The sequence below is a fragment of the Orcinus orca genome, chromosome 8 (assembly GCF_937001465.1).
Source record: "Orcinus orca chromosome 8, mOrcOrc1.1, whole genome shotgun sequence".
Taxonomy (NCBI): Eukaryota; Metazoa; Chordata; class Mammalia; order Artiodactyla; family Delphinidae; genus Orcinus; species Orcinus orca.
Genome location: NC_064566.1, coordinates 15,295,266 through 15,310,270, shown reverse-complemented (window position 1 = coordinate 15,310,270; position 15,005 = coordinate 15,295,266). Strand labels below are relative to the sequence as shown.

Sequence of the window (15,005 nt, the reverse complement as noted above, 5' to 3'; positions counted from 1 at the left end):
CCTCCCATGAGTCAAAGTTACGTTTCTCTAGAATCCCCTAGATAATGACCCCTTGGGTGAGTCTGCTAAACAGCGCTCCAGTATGATGTTGAAAGTTTGCTTATCATTTACCTTAGCGGTATCTATATATTCTTTGTGATCATACACTAGAAAACTACACACCTTGCCTTCTACACTTAATATTCCATCACATTCATTTTCAAAAGAAAGTTTTGAGGAAGGACCAGGATCCCCAAGGGTGTGACCAGCTCTTCAGCCCAGCTTGATTGGAGTGCCCCATCCCCTGCCATCTCGAGGTCCCAGGGCAACTGCGTTGATCTCAGGCGCCTGCTGCATTTTATTGTGTTCGTCCATTTCTCTCTCTCTCTCTCTCTCTCTCCATCTAGACTGAGTTTCTTTTTTCTTTTTTTTAATTTATTTATTTGTTTTTATTTTTTGGCTGTGTTGGGTCTTCGTTGCTGCGCACGGGCTTTCTCTAGTTGTGGCGAGCGGGGGCTACTCTTCATTGCTGTGCACTGGCTTCTCATTGTTGTGGCTTCTCTTGTTGCAGAGCACAGGCTCTAGGCACGCAGGCTTCAGTAGTTGTGGCACGTGGGCTCAGTAGTTGTGGCTTGCAGGCGCTAGAGCACAGGCTCAGTAGTTGTGGCTCACGGGCTCAGTTGCTCCGTGGCATGTGGGATCTTCCTGGACCTGGGCTTGAACCCGCGTCCCTTGCATTGGCAGGCTGCTTCTTAACCACTGCGCCACCAGGGAAGCCCCTAGACTGAGTTTCTTGAGGTCAGGGATTTGTTGAGCTGAACTATCTTCCTGATCCTTCTCTCTCAAGCACCTAATATGTGGCACATGGTGATTCTTCCAAGATGCTTGTCGAGTGAGCGAACAGGGATGTTAAGAAGCCTGGCCTTTGTCAGTTACAAAAGGCGAACCTTGCTGTTGGAACAAGCAGGGCTCCTCTCCGGAACTGGCCGTGTTCTTCTGTTGAGTCAGAGAAGCTCCCAACCCCCACACAGTGTCGCGGCCTTCCACCTCCCCCATCCCTGATTCTGCCGTTTAATTGTGTTTAGAGGACTCTATACACTTGGTCTAGAAAACCCAGCTGTCTCTTCTCCGTAGGACTCTGAAGACTGAGCTCTCTGAGTTCCTAACTTTCTATCCTAATCAAGGTCTGAAAGGGGTAAAAAGTTCTTGGCCACTTCCAGCTGTGGATGGAGAGATGTGATGGAAGGATTAATCTCTGGGCTGTGAATTTTAAAGCTCTCTTGTTCCATGTGTTGGGAAAACCCATCAAAATGCTAATAGATCTGCTGTCTTCCCTCCTGCAGACGCTTTTCTGCATCGGAATATATTTACAGGGGCTTGAGCAGGGAAGAATTACAAGGAGTTGGGGTGCCCTTTGCCCAGATTCCACTGCAGCCCTGTGGGTTATAAAGTCTGAATTAATAGCCCCGCGTTGCGGAGGAGAGCTGTGGTTGGCTGTGGGGTTGGCCCTTTAGTGATGAGTTCTCAGCTTTTGGTTTCCTTGCTAGCGGCAGGGCAGCCAGTTTGGAAACATCTCTATTACTGTCGTGTGGCTTTTTAATACTGCTTCTCTCAGAGGCAGAATATCCTCTCACAGGCGTTCCCGTAGGTGTATGACTGACTGCACAGCGGATCCCCGTTGAGTTCAAGGTCTGCAGTGTGTTGAGACACATTTTGTGCCAAAGTCAGCTTCAGCACTGAGACAGACTTAGCTCTTCTTGAACCCTGTGCTACAAGTGCTGGATTGTTCTCGAAGCCTTTGAAACACCAGGTATCTTTGTTTGAACAGCCCAATGGCCTGAGAACCTCTCAGATGCATTGTTGGAAGGACAGACACTATGGGGTTAGCCTAATGCAGGCTGGCCTCAGGCAAAGTGTCTCCAAGACTTTGGCTGCAGACAAAATGGTGGGTTCTGGTCCTCCCTCTGCCTGGTCCAGCTCCGTCACTGCAGACAAGATGCTTGACCTCTCTGAGCATCCCTTCCTTCCTTTGCTAGTAAAGAGGAGAATGCTGGCCACTTGGTACAAGAGTTGTGGGGCTCACATCTTTCATTTCTTTGTTCACACAGATGAACAAAGGCCAGGCAAGCCAGGCTACATCTTCAGAGATAAGTCCCTTAAACGATTAGGGCTTCCGGGTCCCTCTGGGACCAAATGCTGGGCACTTGCCTGACAGGTCTGCTGGAGCCCCATCTCCTTGTGAGAATGAGTGAGCCTTCCTTGGCAGACACTGCTGTTGATTCTGTTTCCCTTTCCCCATGAACTGAACCGATGTTTAATTACATAAAAATGCTGTGGCCCAGGCTCACTTTCCTCATCTGTAAAATGGGAAGATGGGTAATATTTTTCTTGCAGTGTGGGAGGAAGGGGAGTGAAGATCAGAAGTAAAGTCAGCTCCAGTGTATGCATAGCCCTTGTCCTTACCCTCCTCGGGTACCAAAAACGTGCTTCCAGACGGGAAAGAGGGTGGGCAGATGCAGGGCAATGCCCACTGGTGACAGGGGGTCTCCCCAGTTCTCCTTCCTGCTCCGTAGAGCATCTTGGCGGTGGCGTCTGTTGTATGCATCCTACGGGGGAGGGCAATGGAGACCCTGGCTGGCATGTGCAGAAAAGCTCCAGACCTGCCGGCAGGTGCAGAGGAGATGATCGCTAATGACAGTTGCATTGAGAATAAACAGCTTCACATGTTAATTTATGGGGTTGGTACATCCCTCTTCTGGGCCCTTTCACCCTCCCCAAGCCACCAAGAGCCAATGGGCTCAGATTGGGAGTCCCTTGCCCATCGGGCAGACCCTCCAGGGCCCTTGCTAGCAGTGCAAGCACCCACTGTGCTGTGCCCAATGACAGGTAGGGAGTGGCCCTCCGCTCCCAGAGCAAAAGTAAATCGTAAATCCCAGTCTTTCTGAGGCTGTCATGGCTCCCCCTTCAGCCCCATTGTGACCCTGGGGCACAGTTAACAGGCTCATTCAGGGACTCATTATGGGAACAGAGAGTGATGGGGCTGAGTGACAAGGCGGGCGGCACTGGGAAGCGCTCTGACTCCCCCAGCCAGACAAGTGCAGGTGGAGAGACAAGGCAGAGGCACGATGCACTCAGGCAGCTTCATTAAGGGCTGCCCAGGGGATCACTGAGATGCAGGACGCAGCAGGAGCTCATCCTGAATAAGCCTTGGCTCCTCTCCCTCTCCCCGCCACCACCCCCTGCTTTGCTAATTTAAAACAAAGCAAAACAAAGCCCCAGCTTTGCTTTGGAGCCATAAACTGCGAGCTTTTATCCATCAACAAGCGATGCATCAGGCTGGCAGTGGCCCAGCCTGGATCCTGTGGCCTGGCATCAGTGTGGGGAGAGGGGCCCAGGCTGAGCCGGCTTCTGGGACTCGCTGAGGACGCTGCTGCCGCTTCTTGTGGCACAAGACCAAGAGTCCTTGTGGTCACAGAACTCAGAAGGATGGCTGGTCCACTTTGGGTGGCTAGAGTGGAGGAGAGTTGGGGAGAGATTTCTAGCAGGAGCTAGCCAGGAAGAGGCTCATCATTGAGCTGATCACCTTTCTCCCTCTCTCCTTTCCTTGCTGCCTCTTCCAGGAAGACTTCCCAGCTCTCCACCTCCTCTGAAATCCTACTGACTTGGGATTCTAGGATATCAAGAAGCTCTAAATCAGTCACCTTCAACATCATGTGGAAACCTAATATATAAACGATCAGAAAGACCAGCTGTTGTGAATTAAGTGGTAGGATGTATACGTGGGGTGTAGACTCCATCTGTTCTGAATGTAGACCCCTAAGGGAGAGAGGGAAGGGTCCTGAGGAGTATGGACCCTATGGAACCGGTGATCATGGCCACTACCCTTTCTACAGAGAGTATCAGCAGGTTCTACTTTACATAATTCCTGTGGCCTCCGAGGACCAATTCTGTGCTGAGCACCGTGGGAATCACTTATAATCCGTTAGCTCATCTAATCCGCAGCTCAGGCCAGTGAGGTAGGACTGTGATGGCCCATACTTCACAGGTGGATAACCTGAGGTTTAGTGGGTTAAGGAACTTTCCCAAGGCTCCACGGGCGGCAGCTGGCCTAGCCGAGATTCAAACCCAGGCCTGTGGAATAGGCCACAGTGCTTCCCGCCATTTGATGCGGAGGGCTCCCACCTACCACCTACCCTGCTGCACATTGCAGAGAGGCAGCAGGCTCTAGTGGGGGAGTCGTCCCCACCAAAGCCCACTAACAGGTGACCATCCAAATGCTGCTACACTGTCTACCTACCCCGACCCTTCAGCCATTTTCGGGTTCTTCCAAATGGCATCTTTTCAGGGGAGCATGGAACTTCCATCAGCAGTTGGCCTGTCCCAGGCCTATTGCACACAGCTGGCAAACCAACTGCCCCTCAGACCGGGGCTTGACTCAGACACAGGGAAACTTTGGTCTCCTTGTGGCGCTGTGCTTCACCGCCTGCGTCAGCCAAGGCCAAGGCAAGAGGTAACTCTGACCCCTCCTTCCTGAGGCCTCAACTTGTAGCTCCACAGCTAGAGCGAGTGTTGAAATGGGGTGGAGCTGGGGGCTGACAGTGTTTGACTGAGTGGTCTCTGCTGGGATCCATAAAGGACTAAAGCAAAGTACATTCATAGATGCAAGAGGCTCAGCTTCTCGGGGTCCAGAGAAAATTATACAAGTAGCTGAGAGTCACTCGTTCCCTCTCTTATCTCTGTTAACCTGGTTTTGCCTTCCCACTCTTCATTTAATTCTTTTACAGATATACTCACCTTCCAACTGTCCTGTTCATTTCTCCATTTCTCCATCCATCCATCCATCCATCCATCCATCCATTTCTGCTTCCATGCATGCTTGCATTCATTTATCCATCCATTTCTGCATGCATCCATTCATTCATCTTTCTATCCCTTCAGTTATTCATCCATCCCAGAAACCAACTACAGCCTAGTTCCTCTTTTTCTCTTCTACCATTCCGTTCTTGTATAGATCCATTCTCTACCCATCCATCTATCTATCATAGCAACTATCGATTCATCCCACTATTATTATCTGAGTCAGGAATTGAGACATCATCGCCATCTTTCAGGAACTCATAGAGCCCAGAGAACAGTGATTAATCATGGCTGTGGAAGTCTGGGAAGGTTTCTCAGAGGAGATATCGAAGGAAGGTTTTACAGGATGAGTAGGAGTTTGCCAGGTGATTTGGGGAGTGTGTGTGGGGCTGCAGTTCAGGGTTAGGAAAGGAAGAACGGACTTGCAGGCAGAGTGAACAGCAGCGAGTTTGGGCTGAGTGTGTTGGTGGGGCGTGTGAGTCCAGGTGAGTTCAGCTCAACTGTTGGGTCTGTGCGTATTGCGAGGACCTGAAGATCGGCCTGAAAAGGCAACTGCGGATCAGATGACAAAAGGCCCTGTGTATAGACAAAGGGAGGCCAGGGAACCCACTGAAGCAGGAGAGAAAGACATTTATGGGCTCAGTCTGACAGCAAAGGAGAGGGCAGGTTGGAAGGGACAGCTGCAGGCTGGCGGTCCAGCAGGAGCTCGTTTGCAGCAAGCAGATAGGCAACGATCAGGCTGAGCCCAGGCGGGGCTGGCAGGGGCAGTGAGGATGGAGAGGCAGGGATGATTTGGGAGACATGGGATGGTAGAGAAACATTGACTGGGAGAAGAGTGAAGAGTCTTTGATCTGGGTGTCCCGTTACACAGGGGTGCTCTGTTCTAGAGTAGGAATCATCAGGGTAGATATTTAAGTCTCTCCTCCGGGTCCTATCCAGGATACTGAAGTGGCTATCAGAATTTTTCTTATAAATTGAGGGCTGGTATCCCCACCCAGTGCAGATTTGCTTTGATTGGAAGAAAGAAGAGGAGGAAGAAGGTCTAAGCTTTGAACTAGACCTTGCAAAATGGGCGCACCTGGCCAATATCACTAAGTACCACTGATTAAGCTCTTACTATATATTTCATGGATTCGAAGCCACACTTTTTAAAAATATATATATTTTAAGGTCTCTAAAACCAGGATGCATCATACAGAAAGTGACATGTCATAATTAGTTTAACAGGCAGTGTTTTCTTTTTCTTAGAAGTCCGTATAATAATGGTACGATTATAACCCACGGAGTCTTACATTTAAGAAATAGGGTATCGTGTGCCAGGCTCTCGGCTAAGTCCCGTGTATACATTCCTCACGTAATCCTCACAGCCTCTTAGGAGGCATCAGCTGTTGTTAACCCTGTTTCCCAGGTGAGGAGTTGAGCACAGAATAGGAAGGTCATTTGCTCAAGGTCACAAAGCTAGTTAGAGTTGGACTCAGGATCCCAACCTGTGCCACTTCAAACCTGGGGACGGCGGGGATCTTTGTACAAAAGCAAGAGCAGGTCTGGGGCCAGAACAATGGGGGCCTCTCCCTTCCACGGCACAAGACAGCCGGGTCAACGGCGACCACCATCACCCAGCCCACCACCTTTCAACGCTGCCTCTTGTCACCCAGCCCCAGTTCCCGTCTTGGCCCTAAACCTCGGGATTCTTTTCCCCCCTCCTGGGAGGGCTCCGGGCCTAACATCTGTAGTGACCTCCCTCCCCCACGGAGAGGAGGGGACTGGAATGAGATCTCAGGGGAAAGGGGGAAGAAATTCCGAGCGCAGCTGGTTTTCCTCACACAACGCAGATCTGCTTAAATGGGAATTAGGATTAGTGCTGGATTTTGCCTCTCCTGGCAGGCTGGTAATAAGCCAATCTCCTCGCAGTCTGCAGGAAGGCAGAATTCCACTGAAGATGGGAGCCGGCTTCAGGCTCGGGAGTGCGAAACCTGAAAAGTAATTGTGTTATTGACGGGTCTTGCCCGCACTGCCAGATGTGCAGCCTTCGGCTCCTTCCCTGGCGTGGCTGCAGCCTTTAATTTTGTTAATGGGTAACATTCTCCCAGGCTGCGTGGCTGACAGGCACACTTGACATTAATACGTGTTCTTCGCGGTCCCCAGAGCTCATAAAAGCTCATTATCAGTTCTGAGCCTGTAAATGTAGTTCCCGGCTCAGGTGGGCCGGGAACTGGGAGATGCTCTGGGGGGAGTGGAGGGGTGGACCTCTGCGTGAGCCAAGAAATAAACTCCTCCCTCATCCGGGGATGCGACCTCCCAGGCCACCAGGAGGGGAGCAGAAAAGCAACTCTGTAGGCTGAACCCTGGGTTCAAATTTGCATTCAAGCAAAGGGGCTCCTGCCCTGCTATTTGAGGGGAGTTGATCCAGTATTTTGGGAAGGCAGTTTGCCAAATGTGATGTGTGCAGAGCCTCTGCCCGGCGGTCCCACTTCGGGGCATCCGGGCTTTGGAACTGCATGAACTTTTCCACACATAAATGTGGGCACCGAGGGGACCGTTGCCGCAAAGTGGTAATGGCCAGAGATGGAAATATCCACGTATCCATGGTGGGAGAGGTGAGTGCATTGTGGTCCACGCTTCCCATGGGATACTGTGCAGCTGTGAAAAAGACTCCAGAAGATGCACGTGTGCTCACTCGCAGAGGTAGACATGGTATCACTGATAACTGGGGTTGTAGAACATGCGAGGTAAGATCCCATTTGTGTAAAAAATTGCCACTGTCTGCTTGTGGGCCCCCATGGGCCCATGCTTATGCACACATGTACACACATGTGTGATTACATGTAATATAGCCTACAACGTCATATTACAAAGATTTTGCAGTGGGTTTATCTGTTAAATAGAATGAACGAGTATGGACAAACTTTCACTTTTATAGTTAAAAATGAAAATTATATTATATTATATTATATTATATCCATCCATATCCGTATGTATATGCACGTGTGTGGATACAGATATGGCTGTATATGTATACGGATGTGTATATGCATCATGAATTCCTCTGACTAGCCTTAGTCTGGCCCATGACACTTGAGGTCCCTTGGGCTGACACTGCCTGGGTGGACGTCTGAGGCAGAGATAGCTAAATAAAACGAGATCACGTCCTCTGGCCAAGCCCTGTTCCCCATCAGTTAGCAGGGAGTTCTGAGAACTTCTTACGTGCCCGGGGGCACTGGTGTTGGGATCTACAGGGTTGACCTTGAACTCATTGCTCTCCTGATTGCTCCTCTCCCACCATGGAGATGCACTTGCAAGGGACTTGACTTCCCACGGACCTGAGTGTAGCCCTGGCCCTGCCCCTTTTCAGTGGTAAGTCCTTGGGTGAGTTAATGCCTCTGAATTCACCATGGTCCTTATCTCTAAAGTGGCCACACTTTCTCATGGAATTGTTGAGGGCGTCGGGATTAGTGTCATTGTCATTTGAGACAATATGAAAGTTGATCAGGGCTGCTTCTGTGCCGCCAGGTTGTGGGGAAGGGAAGGACGGGGGTGCTTAGCCCTCCCCGCTCCCACTCCGCTGTGAAGTTTTGCCCTTTTGTTACTCAGCTGGGTTTGTGAACAAGCTGGTCCCCTGAGACTGGCCTAAGCCTTTGCTGACAGGTACGTGGCCTGGACATGGTGAATTTGATCCTTCTCCCGTGACCTTTGTCAAACTGACGGAGAGGAGGCAGGGGTCGGGGGAGAGGCTGGACTTCTCGCCCCTGCACTCGGGCTGAACTGCTTTTCTCACCACCAAAGATTTCTCCACATATTACTTCTCTCTTCACGGATACCAGGTCTTGAAAATCTCCGTCTGCCCCAAAGCCTGCATTCATTAGGCAATGATTAATTCGCTTTTGCATTTTCAAAATGACTCAGAAAGCCTTTTTTCTGCCTGAGGAAAATGGAGTTCCCACACCAACATGATACTATTCTAGCTAGAAGCAAAGTGATCCAATGTGTCGCTGTGGTTACGGCACGCTCCGTCTCATCACAGGGACGTTGTGCAGGCTTCCTGATTTTGGAAGACTGAAAATACGCCCCAGTCCCTAGGCTCTGGGGATGCCATCCTGGGACCCTCTGTGGGGCTGGGTGCTTGCTTCTGTCTTTCTGGCCACGGGGCCTGTGGCTTCTGCACCTTCAGAGATGGGAGGAGGGAGCGGGTGCACAGCTGGACGAAGTGGCCCCCAGAAGCCACATGCCCCCCACACTTGCTTTTTTAAAATGTATTTCTCCCTCTTTTCCTTCTAGAGTTTATCCTGAAGCTACCATCAGAAAGAGACTTCAAGAGAATCTTGACACCCCTGAAAGGAAAAGACACCAGTTGAAAGAGGTATGATTGGCGACATGGGAGTGTGGATCTTAACGTATTCAAATAAGAGGGTCTAATCTTCTCTCTGCTCCCTTTCCCTCCAGACTCTCCATTTCTGAGTGAGAAAGCTCTCAGCTCGTGCTGGAGGGCAGGGCAGGCAAAGGGCGGCTTTTCTCTTGTCCTCACCCCCAGATGTTTGCTCGGGGCTGGGGAGCGAAGGTGAGGGGTGAGGAGACAGAGGCCGATGGGGTCTCACCAGACTGGGTGCCACCCCACTGACAGGGCCGAAGGTCATGCTGGGTCCTGAGTCGATCCAGGAAGTGAGGGTTGAAGGGCTGGAGGGAGTGAGCCCTCCAAGGGAAAGCAGAGCTCCTGGGGGGATCACGGAGGGTCCCGCCTCTGTCCAGGACCCCTGCCACGCCTCCCCTTCCTCCGCACCCACCATGGTCTTGGGATTGTGGGAAGGAAATACCTTCCTGGGGTGATTTCCAGCCCTTCCCTCCCCCCATCCCCTCCCCCATTCCAGGACTGTCTTTTTGGATAAAGTTCAAATCCACAAGGACTAGGACCAATCACCAAATTCCATGACGGAACTGGGAACGGAGAAGCCTTGGTCTGCTTCTTGGGCTCTGGGAGCTTCTTGGGCTGCCCACAATCCCAGGACTGGTGACGGGCTGGGTCGCCTCAGGGAAGGTTCCTGAATGAGGAGCCAGGATATCTATCCTCTGGCCCAGTCTGTGGCACCATTGTGCCTCTAGAGCCCTTACAAGCCATTTCCCTCATTGGGCCTCATTTTCGCATCTGTAAAGTGGGGCAGCAGTGCCTTGAATCTCTGTTCCAGCCCACAGGTCCTCAGTTGCTGAGGTCCCAAGACCAGGGCTGAGCTGGGGGAAGGGCAGATTTGGGGGCGGCGGGGAGGCAGAGATGGAGGTGGGGCTTGGGCATGGCTGTGGAGAGGAGAGGGGATTTGAAAGCTCTGAGGAGATTCGATTGCCAGGCTCGAGCAAAGGATGACTCAGAGCCTCAGGCGAAAGACCACAGGGTCTGAGGTGCAGATGCGACCGTGTTTGAGTCCCAACTGATCAGAAGAGTCAGATTAAGCAACACTGACTGAGGGCTTCTCCGTGCCAAGTGGAGGGCTATGTGCAATCCCTCTACCAGCAGCCCTGTTATCACCTCCATCTCAGGGAAGAGAAAACCAGGCCTCAGAGAAGTTAAGCGACTTGCTAAAGGTCACACAGCAGTAAGTAATGTGGCTTACTGGAAGCCCCTCCCTGAGCTACCCAAGCATTCTTGTGCATTTTGCTTACCAGCTCTATGACTTGAATCTTAAGGTTAAAAACTCCTTGAAGCCAAATCACCTCTCCGAAATTCATTTCCTGAAAAAGACATGGAAGTGAGCTCTTTCCTAGAATTTTTTTCTTAAACTTTGGGCTCTTCGTAAAATCTCTGTGAGTCTTGATTTTCTGATCTCTGAAATGGGAACATCGCACTTATTCATGGGGTTGTTTTGGGGAGAAGATGAGATGAGGGGGCTGAAGAAATCTCCCCACACCCTCCCTACAGACCCCCTCCACCGGCCTTCCGCCTCCTGGGGCTGCTGTGAGGGTGGGTGGCGTGTACCCACGTTAAAGTGCTGTGCCCAGCCGCCTGATGGTGTTTGCGATTTCAGCTGCCTCTGGTGCCCATGTTTGGGAAGCACCGGCCACTTTCTGACTCACTGATCTGATATTCACCTGGTCTCCAAGCTCATCCTCTTAACTTTGGATGTGCCCCCTGGCCGGCCGGGATTATTTTAGGCTGGAATCCAAGGCAGGGTGGCCAGGTCCTAGCAGCAGATAAAACAGGGCCACGTCAAGGCCCACCCAAGAGGTCAGTGGCAGAGGAGCAGCGAGGCCAGGGCCTGGGGGGCTTCTCTCACTCCCTCGACAGCGTCCGTGTCCCACAGCTCACCCTGCTCTGCCAGCCTCCTGGGCCATAATCTACATTGTAAGCCTCCTGGCAGCAGCCGCCCTGGTCCCTGCAGGAAGCTCTCACCTTATCACAGAGCCTGGATCCCACCAGGTTTTCTTAATCAGGAGAAGGCACTGAAGCGAGTCAGAAAAAGCTTAACTTCCTCGGGATGTTTCTCCATCAGGGGAAGCCGTGGGCCTCAGACGAGAGGAAAGAATCTCTTCAAGTACAGAAAAAAGCAGCAAGGGGGCCGTCGTTCTTGGTTTACCTTCAGCAGGGCTGCTGAGGGAGCAGAGTAATTTTGCCTGGCCCCTGTTGTTAGTCAGGAAACAGAAATTATAGAGTCACGGGGAGAATCCAAAGATGAGTGTCAGCGACGGGCAGACAGGCGTGAGCTGTTGCGGGAAATGTTTGCTGGGGGCTGGTGGAGGCTGAGTCGAAGCTCTGCCCTTCAGTAGCTGTTTGACTCCGGGTGAGTGCTTTGATTGCCCAGGGTCTCAGTTTTCTTATCTATAAAATGGGCAAACAGCTTGCACACCCCACCCCACCCCCAGGTGGTTGTGAGGGCCAGGAAATCACCGGCTAGATGATCCTGTGTGCTTTGAACGAGGGGAGCCCCCTGGAATAATGTGGGGAGCCTCCCAAGGTGACCTCCTTGAAAAGGCTCAGGCTCTTGGGATGTGAAAGCTGGGTGTTTGTGACCACACAGTGGGGTTACCCTGGAGACACATACCTCTCTCTGTGCGTGGTCTAAAAAAGGACTGAGATGGAGGGCCTGGCTTGTGTCAGCTCTCTGTTCTGACACCGCTGGGGCATGGGGCCATCTCGGGTGTGAGCAGTTCTCCCTGAGCCTTTATCCCATGGTTTACACTTCACTCCTGGTGATCTTTCCTGGGCTCTTTCTGTAGGTAATCCCTGATCCCCCCCACACCCCAAGAGGCAGGGATTAATAAGCTCTTTTTAAGTGAGGACAACTGGAGTTCAGAAAAGTGGTAAATTATTCCAGGTTCACCTCTAAAAAGCAACAAGGTTAGGACCCAAACATGGGGCTCCTGCCCTAAGGATAGTGTGTTTACCATAGCCACCCACGGCACCCACAGTGCCCGCAAAGGCACCCCTCCACACCTACAGAGGTGCCCTGTGCGTGTCCATAGGGACTCCCCACAGCACTACAGTGGCTCCCCATGGTGCCCATAGAGCCCCCTAAGTCATTCGTGAAGCACCCCCCAGGAACTCACAGCATCACCCCATGGCATTCATGGTGGTCCCCATGTGTCCCCAGAGCATCCCACATGCCTGCAGTGACAGCCCACAGCTCCCATGGTTGCACTGCTCCTGAGTTCTCCACCCAGCCTTGCATGGAGTTTGGAGGGCAGGCAGAAAGGGGAATCCCTTGATGTTTTTGTCTCCCCAGCCAGCCCTCTATAGCAGGCTGAGCAAATGAGTGAAGGCAATTTTTAGGAGACCTCTAGATTGTCCTCCTGCTGAGATCTGACAGTGGGAAGCAGGTGGCTGGTGGGGGTGGGTGGTGGTGAAGGAGGCCTGGCTGCCGCCACAGCAGAGCCTGTACCTACTTACCTGTTTTTCCTTTTGTTGCTTGTACTTTTGGTGTCATAGCTAAGAATGCATTGCCAAGTCCAAGGTCATAAAGGTTTACCTCTGTGTTTTCTTCTAAGAGTTTTAAGGCTTTAGCTCTTATATTTAGGTCATTGATTCATTTTGAGTTAATTTTTGTACATGGTGTGAGGTAGGGGTCCAACTTCATTCTTTGGCCCGTGGATATCCAGTTACTCCAGGACCACCATTGAAGAGACTGTTTTTCCCCATTGAATAATCTTGGCACCCTTGTTGAAAATCCATTGGCCATAGATGTGTAGGTTTATTTCTGGATTCTCAGTTCTCTTCCACTGGTCCATATATCTATCCTTATGCCAGTACCATGCTGTTTTGATTACTGTTGCTTTATGTGTAACTTATGGAGAAGTATTAGTATATTTTAAAGCTCCCCAGGTGACTCCAATGTGCAACCAAGGTTTTGCACTACTGGTGTTTAGAGGAAGATGAGGCACAGTTAGGGAGGCTGGTTGAGAGGCTGCTGGAATGATCCAGGGCAGTGCAGGGTGGAGAGGATGTGGCCCTGAACTAAAGCTTCAATCGTGGGGGTGAAGAGGCCATGAGTTGAAAGAGGTTAGTGAGGGAGACATCCCGATTCTCCTTGATTCCGGGAAGGCTTTAGAGATGCCAAAGGTGAGAACAGAAGCCAGTGGTCCAGGTGAGCTTGAGTAACCTCTTACCCACCCCAGTGTGATTTGGAGGAAGACCTGAGTCCCAGTCCAGCTCTGCTCCACTGTGTGACCTTGGGCAAGTTGCTCAACCTCTCTGAGCGCCTCCATTGCCTCTGTAAGGTGAACTGATATTCTCTGCCTGCTCATTCAGAGGGTTGGGTGTGGGTCAAGCGGGTCAGCGCTGCAAAGACTGGAAGGGACTTAAAGGCCTTGGCAGATCCTTGGCAGAGAATGCGTGGCAGATTCTTCAGCCCAAAGTTCCTGCCAGGTGGTTGTCAGTATCCGCCCAACCAGGGCCTTGAGGCTCATAGCCTCCAATGCAGCCTATGCTGCCTTGGGCCGCCTTGGGCTGTCTCTGACAGGTCAACATGGCTCCTTGTGCTGCACTGAGATCTATTTCCTTGTGCCTTCCATCTTCTTGCCCCAAACCTGCTTTGTGGGGCTGAAGGGAGCAAGCGTCACCCCTTTCCCTCCCGGCCATTCTCCTGCGTCCCCACCCCACAGCTTCTCATCTTCTGGGTGCAGGGTTGTAGTTCCCTCTGCCTCCCTCTGAGGATGCAGGTCGAGGTGCTCTCTGCATTTCTTGCTCTCTTGACCCTCTTCTGGGTGGACTCTGGCCTGAACTTGGCACTATCATAGTTCAGCCCTCAGAGCTGAGGCCAGAGCTCCAGCTGTGTTCTGAGTCCAGCCAAGGTGGGTGAGACCATCATCTCCCTCAGTCCAGAACTTTGATGTCTGTTCATGGAGCTGACGTGGCATTGGGATCCAGTGATTCCCTCATCCTGTTTGGACTCAAGCTCCCATCTTTTTGTTAACCAAGTAGAAAAGGGATTCACTCTTGCTACTTACATCACATTTCCATGCATTATTTGTAAATCATAAGGCAGGTTAATCCAGGAGGGAGAGCACAGCTTTGGTATTAGATGAATTTCAGGGCTATTTCTTAGCTGGGGCAGATGAACTCAGTGTACTCTCCCGTTAGATGAAGATAGTCATTACAACTGCAGGCTTCATGGTCAAGATTAAATGAGGCGATGGATATCAAGTGTGTAGCCCACTGCCCAGGAAGGAGACAACATTCCAGGAAGTGGTGGATCTCATTACCTGTGTCGTCCCAGTACCACCCTTCCTTTTTGTCCAATTCTGACTGATGGGGCACAAGCCCTGAGTTTAAGGGCAGGAAGGGGTAGCAGCCCCAGGCCTCGTCTCCCTCCTGGCTTCCCCCTCGCTCTCTGGGACACGTGTGTGAGGGAACAGGGTGACAGGTTCTCACCACCCCAGTTTCCTGCTTACTCAGCTCAAAGTCTGCCAGAACCTTCTGGCCTGGGGCCAGCACTGTGTCCATATGTGACTCATGACAGCAACCTGGTCCTTCTCTGCCTTCTAGGATATTGTCCATCCCAAACCTTTTCCTTCTTTTGTTTTTCAAGTTGTTTTAAATTTGCACAAGAAGGTTCATCCCAGGACCACACACCCATTGTCCCCGATGGGAGGCCCAGCCAGTGGAGTTTTATCCCTCCGAGCTGCCCCCTCTCCCTGACCTGGTTGGCTGTGAGAGCAAGGCCAGACCACCCCCTCACTCTGTGGGGTGACCA

At 51.6% G+C, this 15,005-nt stretch overlaps 1 protein-coding gene across 3 annotated transcripts in view; it reads left to right on the top strand.

The window, feature by feature from the left end:
• Positions 1–15,005, top strand: part of TSPAN18 (tetraspanin 18) — a 185,450-nt gene that overhangs the window by 24,754 nt on the left and 145,691 nt on the right. For all 3 annotated transcript variants that reach the window (XM_033411213.2, XM_004264035.3, XM_033411241.2), the window contains exon 2: positions 9,112–9,193. The gene's annotated coding sequence lies outside the window, so the exon portion shown is untranslated. The remainder of the gene's footprint in view (positions 1–9,111; positions 9,194–15,005) is intronic.